Source organism: Zingiber officinale, chromosome 8A (genome assembly GCF_018446385.1).
Source record: "Zingiber officinale cultivar Zhangliang chromosome 8A, Zo_v1.1, whole genome shotgun sequence".
Taxonomy (NCBI): Eukaryota; Viridiplantae; Streptophyta; class Magnoliopsida; order Zingiberales; family Zingiberaceae; genus Zingiber; species Zingiber officinale.
In genome coordinates, this window is record NC_056000.1 from 78,663,474 (window position 1) to 78,670,727 (window position 7,254).

General features: G+C 36.3%; 2 long non-coding RNA genes across 2 annotated transcripts; both read right to left on the reverse strand.

Moving 5' to 3' along the window:
* Positions 1 to 2,268: 2,268 nt before the first annotated feature.
* LOC122009667 lies at positions 2,269 to 3,275 on the reverse strand. The gene is made up of 2 exons (XR_006119632.1): positions 2,743 to 3,275; positions 2,269 to 2,584 (listed from the first exon to the last, which is right to left on the reverse strand). It is a non-coding gene; the product is annotated as an uncharacterized LOC122009667 (long non-coding RNA).
* A 740-nt stretch (positions 3,276 to 4,015) lies between these two features.
* LOC122009666 lies at positions 4,016 to 4,944 on the reverse strand. Its single transcript, XR_006119631.1, has 3 exons — positions 4,349 to 4,944; positions 4,210 to 4,267; positions 4,016 to 4,092 (listed from the first exon to the last, which is right to left on the reverse strand). It is a non-coding gene; the product is annotated as an uncharacterized LOC122009666 (long non-coding RNA).
* Positions 4,945 to 7,254: the final 2,310 nt, after the last annotated feature.

Consider the following 7,254-nt stretch of genomic DNA (forward strand, 5'->3'; position numbering starts at 1 on the left):
TATGATGTCAGGTAAGCTTTTCTGACAAGCCCATACTGAGGTATGGTTAGAGGACACGTATTCGCCTCGGTATGTGTGTGAGAGCCTCTTCACAGCTCTATATAAGAGGTCTCACACTTCGCCTGAGGTACGCATTCTCGCATATTGAGAGCCACTTTCTCGTCTTCCTCTTGCCTGATTTGAGCGTCGGAGGGTCGTCGCCGGGAACCCTCTCCCGGCCCGACTTCCTTGCAGGTTCGCCGGAGGTCCACACGACCGGTCGAAGATCTACGTCAGTAGTTCGAAGAGCGCCACGTGCCCAGCGTCCGTTGATTCAGCGTTTGGACAGGATCACTTTCATTAATCAATTAACTCAATCAATTAATACGTAATTTAAGTTATTTAATCAAACAATTATTAAATTATTAATTGAGTTAGTAATAGATTATTTATTATTGAGTTAGTAATAAATTATTTCTCAACTTAATTTAAGAATAATTAATTAATGATCTTATTTTAATCAAACTTAAGTGAACAATTATACTAAGTATATAGAAATACTTATGTAAATAATATACTTGTTGAACACAAGTGTTACTAACACTAAATCTCCTAAACACTTAGTTAAAACTTTTTATAGCTAACATAAATAATTAGAAGGTGCTAGACTAAGGGGGAGGAAAGGCCTTAAAAATATGTTACAAAATTTAACATGCCCAAACCTTAATACGACTTAAGGGAGAGTGTTAACTTAAGGAAGAGAAAGGGTTCAACTATTTTGAATTTCTTTGAAATATTGATTTGATTTTTTTTTTATTTTGTAACTTACCTTCAACACATCTTGGAAAAATTATTTGCTTTGAAAAAGTTTTTAAAAAATAAAATCATTTTTAACTTGAAAAATTATTTCTTACCTAAATTTTTTTTAAAGCATTTTTTAGAAAATTTTTGTTCCACTTTGAAAATCTTTCTTAAAAGTATTTTGTAAAATTACTTTAAATTTTTTCAAACTCACATTGAAAATCTCTCTTAGAAAATCTCTTTAAATTTACTTTGAAAATATTTTTTAGAAATTTTTCTTTGCAAATATTTACTTAGATTTTTTTTTCAATGTTTTATTTAGAAGTTTATGAAATAGTTTATTTCAATATTTTGAAAAAAGTTTACTTAAGAATTTTTTCCCTACTTTCAAAAATTAACTTAGAAAATTCTTTTAAAAAGAGAATCCTCAACACTTATGAAGAAATTTTCTTGAAAGTTTTTTTTTACACAGTCTTGCTTGGAAAACAACTTTATCGAAATTTGACTTAGCAAATGTTTTTAAAAATTATGCATTCACATATGTTTTTTACACTTATTGAAAACTTCCTTGAAAATATCTCAAAACCCTCTTGAAAAATTTCCTTCGTTCTTTGAACATTATTTGAAAATCTTTGACTTACTTGAAAACTTGACTTGCAAAATATTTAGAAATACTTTACAAAATTCAGCTTTATAAAATGTTTTGCAAAACTCAATTTTCATGATTTGAAAATATTTTGAAAATTTTGAAAAAATTGCTTTCAAATTGCTTTAATTTTTTTATCTACTCCCTATAATAAACCTGAGTTTTTTTTTCCGAACAAAACTTCACCTTTATTTACTTGAAAATATTACTTGCAAAAATTATTTTAAAAAGATAACATTTTCTATTTGCAATGGTTGTTTCAAAATTTAAAAACTTGAAATCATTATTTAAAACTTGTTTGAAGACCTTCATTTGCAAAATTTATTCATTTTGCTAAAAAGTCACTTAAATTGTTCAAAAATTTCCAAACATTAGTCAAACAATTGGTTGAAATATTTGTAACTTTTGTTTAAACTTTTATGAAAAATTGGAAATGTGTGCTTAATGAGTTGTATCAATTTTTGATGTATTCCAAAAAGGAAGGATGGTGGATTAGGTTAGAAAAATCCAACTTACTTAAATTTTACATTACATGTTTAATGCTTATTTACATGTTTTTTTTCTTAACTTTAATCCAGATTGTTATTACATCAAAGATGAAACAATTATTGGTGCAGGTTGCATTGATAATCATATTTTGATGTATGACAAATAGATTAAAGTTAGATGTGGTGTTTGTCACGCCCTCAGAGGAGTCCCTACTGACAAAATTTTGACAACATCTCCCCTGTACCGGTGACAATCTGAGACATATATACAAACAAAATACATCAGCCACATATGGCTGGAATATATACAGAACCACACATTTATATAATCAGCTCACTCGGTTGGAACAAGAATAAACACAACCACACAGTTATATATATATTAAACAGCCCACACGGCTGAAAGTAAAACACAACGGAAATCACAAATAACGATCACAAAACAATAATACAATTAACTGCGAGCCAATTCGGCTTGACACGATAACCACCACATCAAACTAAATACAAGATACTACAAATCCAAACTCCATATAAAAGATACAAATACACAAATAAGTACAAAGCCAAAATAAAGGGTATAGAAGCACTAACGGTACAGGAAGCTTGGTGTGACATGAGACTGGCAGACAGGATATCCAGGCGACTCTATAAATCCTTTACCTGCTACCTGGTGAAATAATCAGTTTACAGGGTGGTGAGTATAAAGATTCAGCGGATAATAGACAGATAGTGCATGAGTATAGTAAAGAACTAGAGATACAAAGGTATACAGTCTCGTAAGGAATATAGCAGATACTACAATGATATCATAATAAGTGTCCATACCTGAAACCATATCCTACGCTAGTAATAGAAGGTCAGGAGTAGCAAAGACCTGCTACAGTACTGCTCATAACTACATGAGTATCATGTGAGGTATATACATGTTAACAATAAGTAAGCCAGTGTTTAAACACATACAACAGATGTATATCTCAACATATGTAAGCATAACAACATAAGCAACAACAATATAAACTAGCAACAGCAGCATAAGTAAGCAACAACAGCATAAGTATAATAACAACAGCGTATGCACGAATGGTCACCCCGCCCACCTCTCTGCACCACGACCCCTGTATGGTCAAGAGGCCGGATTGATGACAACTGTACGACACTCCAGCCGCCACTACTCTTGAGTGATCGAGTGGACAGTTTGCATAGTAGCTATCTATCTATGTAGCAATAGGGTTCCTGCTGCTCACAACTCCAGCCGCCACTACCCATGAGTGATCGAGTGGGAGCACGATAAGACAAGCGACACGCTCCAGCTACCACTACCCATGAGTGGCCGAGCGTGCGGCCCTGGTCAATGACCCTCTCAACCACAGGGGAGACATGGTCGTCGGCATGCATGCAATGACATGATGCGTAAAATACAGCAGTCATTATATATATATAAACAGAAAATAGGTATGCTACATGAAGCCAGCATGCTCAATAAGGTATGTAATCATACAACATTCAAAGCAAGTAAACATGGTATCTAGTATCCATATATCCAATATCTAATATATAGTATCTAGTAACTGGTATCTGCTAAATATCATAGATGACAACGTGAGACTGTATAGATACAGAAATGAGTAGCTCAAAGATTGAGTGGATAAGTATCAAGCACAGGAAAAATACGAGTGGAGTCAAGATAAATACAGGAATCATATGAAAATATAGCTCATGCACTAAGATCAATGTACTAAAGAGATAAAGCAAGAAGTACCCGCCTTAAATGTATATCGTGCTAAACAATCCCATACCGAGATGCTAGTCTCGAATCAACGTCCTGCAAATCACATAATGCATAATATAACTAAGTCAAATATGGACTAGTTAGCTAAATCCATCATGAGCCAAATAGCGACCTTAACATCCATCTGATTAAGAATCCATGAACTCTTATCATTCCATAACCCAATCTGTAGTTAAATTCAAATTAACTAATCCACAACTAAATCATTCATCCTTTAAACTAATCAACATCCACTTATTATCCATAGCATCTAATTAACAACTACATCATTCCAATTTGAATCTACATTCAAATATGAATCAACAACAACTTGCCTAAATCAGTGTATTCCATTGTTAACTCGTAACCGGAGAAGGTTGTTGTTGCGAATGTCCAAACCAAGCATCCTACATTACAATCATCACAGTAGCATCTTAACATTAGATCCGATTCCACCATAAACCCCAATATCTAAAATCATCCCAATTATGGCACAACAACCTCCTTACTAAAAGAAATCTTACCTTTACTTGACCCTTGATCCAGATCCATAAATTCCCCTCGGATGAACGTTAAATGTTGCTGTCCAACCAGCCCAATGCTCCAAAATCAGCATCAACCATAGATCTACACTCAAATCATCTGCTAGTAATGAGTGGTTACCTTCAATGCGATCATTGGCACCAGAATACTCTGATGGTCTTCGACTGGTGATCGAAAAAAAAATGGCGACGATGGTGGCCGACTGGGGCTCAGGTCAACTAAATGAGGGACGGTGATGCATCAGAACTAGGGGAAGGTCGGCGGTTCAACCCTCACGACGATAATAGCATAGATCTGTGCCGACGATGAAAGGGAAGAGAGGGTCGGCGACAGATCTAACTTCAACATTCGGAGGAGAAGTGAACGACTGTGCTGGCGATCTGGCACACACGACGGCACCGCACTCTGTGATCAGGGTGACAAGCGATGACACTCGAGTGGAGCTCGAGTGGCTCTTGGTACGCGAAGGGGGCGGCAGCGCTAGGGCGATCGGCAATAAGGGCGACACGGCGCTCGGGCGATTAGACGCTAGTAGGGTTGGGCGGTCGGTGATCGGGACTCACCGGTGTCGGAGCTCAATGGCCAGCGATGAGTAAACAAGAGGGAGAGCGGCGCGTGAGGGAGAAGGGAATCGGGCATGAGGAAGGAAATCAGGCGAAATAGGGAGAGATGAAGCTTAAGGTTTGATTTCTAAACCTAGCTTTAATTAAATTCAACTTTAGGTTAAATAAATCAAACATAAAGTTAATTTCTCAATCAACTCTTATTTAAATGATATTCCAAACAAACTTTTTCCCAAGTCTATAAATTTATCCTCGTAAAATACATCATACAAGTTCCGATTAAATCCCAGAAAATTCTTAAAAATTCCTGAAAAATCCAATAAGATTATTTGTCAACTAATCTTATTATTTTATTATTATTTGGACACTATATTTTACAATATTTGTCTAACCACTTTACCAAGTGTGCATGAGTTGATGAGTCTGAATGACCTAACACCAGGCTGAAATCCAACTAGATCAGCAGGACCAGATAGCTGGTGCAAAGTCCAGATAAGTCAATGGGCCGACCTGATATCTAGCAGGAAGTCTGATTGAGTCTACGGGACCTGACAACAGGCAGAAGTCTAGTTGGGTTTGCGGACCTGAGAACTGGCATGAAGACCTAGTGGGTCAAGAGGCTAGTCAACCAACTGCAAGTTGATAAGTGAAGGTAAGTCACTGGAGAAGAGTGACTCAGTGAGGGCGCATCCCGATTGAGGGACAATAGACGTCGATCCAGTTTAAGTCCATTTTAGAAATCTAAATTGAAACCCGACTAGATTCTGGTCTCGGGAAGATAGGATCTAACTCATAAATCTTTATAACTACTCATGCATATATTTTTCTAACTCTATGTTTTAGAGACAAATGTAGACTTTCGAATTCTTCACATGTATCAACTGACAGAGCATGATTCTGAGTTTGGAGTCAAAAGTTATGGTCTTCGGAAGATTACTGTATCAAACTAGCAGTTAGAGGAGCCTTGAGTTGCTGGAAGGCGCCTTGAAGAGCTTTGAAGGCCTTCCAAAGGACAAAACATGAAGTTTGCCGATTTTATCATCATCGAAGATAGGGGATAATCTTTACTTATGGAGGAGCCTTGGAGGAGGTTAAAAGCGCTTTCCACAACCCTTATAAGCCATGTTTGAGCAGCATTTAAGGCATAACTCTTCTACAAGCTTCTACGCATCCTTTTGGAGTTTTGTCTGCCCCGGCTTCTTGCTACTATTCTGCTATGACACTTTGTGCTCGACTACTGCTGAGGAACCATCCAATGTCGAGCCTGATCGGATCATCTTTGAGGGTGTTGGGCAACGAAATATTAATACTGTACTTAATTGTTGCATAAAGAAGAGTGTAGCATGTTATACTTTCTTATTCTTTTCTTGTACTTGATCCACTCTTCCGGTAGTTTTAGAAGAGGTATTTAGTGGATTACTCATCGATAGGTCCACGAACTTGGGTCTTAGAGTAGGAGTTGCTGAAGACTCCAAACCAAGTAAAAACTGAATTGTGTCCTTTTTTATTTCTGTTTGTGTGTTTTACTCTCTGCTGCATACTTTGATTTCAAAACTGAAAAGAAAGAGTTTTTGAAAATCACGTGATTCACCCCCCTCTCACGTGCGTCTTGATCCAATAAGATATTTCAACACCCTCTTACAAAGGGCTCTTATTATGGAGAGAGCTTTTATCATAGGAGCTACAAAGTGAAGTATTGCTCTCTCCATTTATGTCTTCTTGAAAGTTCTTTCAGGTGGTCGAGGATAATTCAGATTGAGCTTTCAATTTTCAGCCTAAGCAAAATCTGCGCACACAAAGAAAGATCACACCTCCCATACAAGAGAAAGATAAGAAAGAACTATAAAAATATTACTTTTAACAGAGCATGCCTCAAAAGATGAATCACATCCAATAAAATCAATGATGGGTACCTCTATGAAGTTTTCTAAAAGATCACTAGTGATACTTACTTTACATTTTGGAGGGGTACATGAAAGTTCTAAACAGGTGGATGTGTCTTCTTCAGAATTAAAGACTGGTTATGGCTCAGGCTTTGGTGGAAGTGCAACTAAAGGTGGTGATTCTTGGGCCTCTGCCATATCTGCATAAGTTCCTACACTTTTATCCACAACTTGTTCAATTCTAGTCACTATCAAAGTATCAAGGGGTTGTGGAAATAAAGGAAGCGATTCTTGAGATACTACTTCCACAACACAGTTCTCTACACTTCCTTCCACAGTTAGTTCAATTCCTGCTTCTACCACATCATCATTATTAGTAAAAAAGTCCACTAATATCAATATCATCAATAGAAGAATCAACTATATGAGGATTAAGAACTTCACTTACTGTCTTGAATTGATCTACCTCATCATATTCATTATCTAAAAATTCTATTTCACTATAATGCCCTATAATCCTAAGAGGTAGATCTAAAAACTTGTTATCCATTGCATTATTATTATAATCCTCATCTAAAGA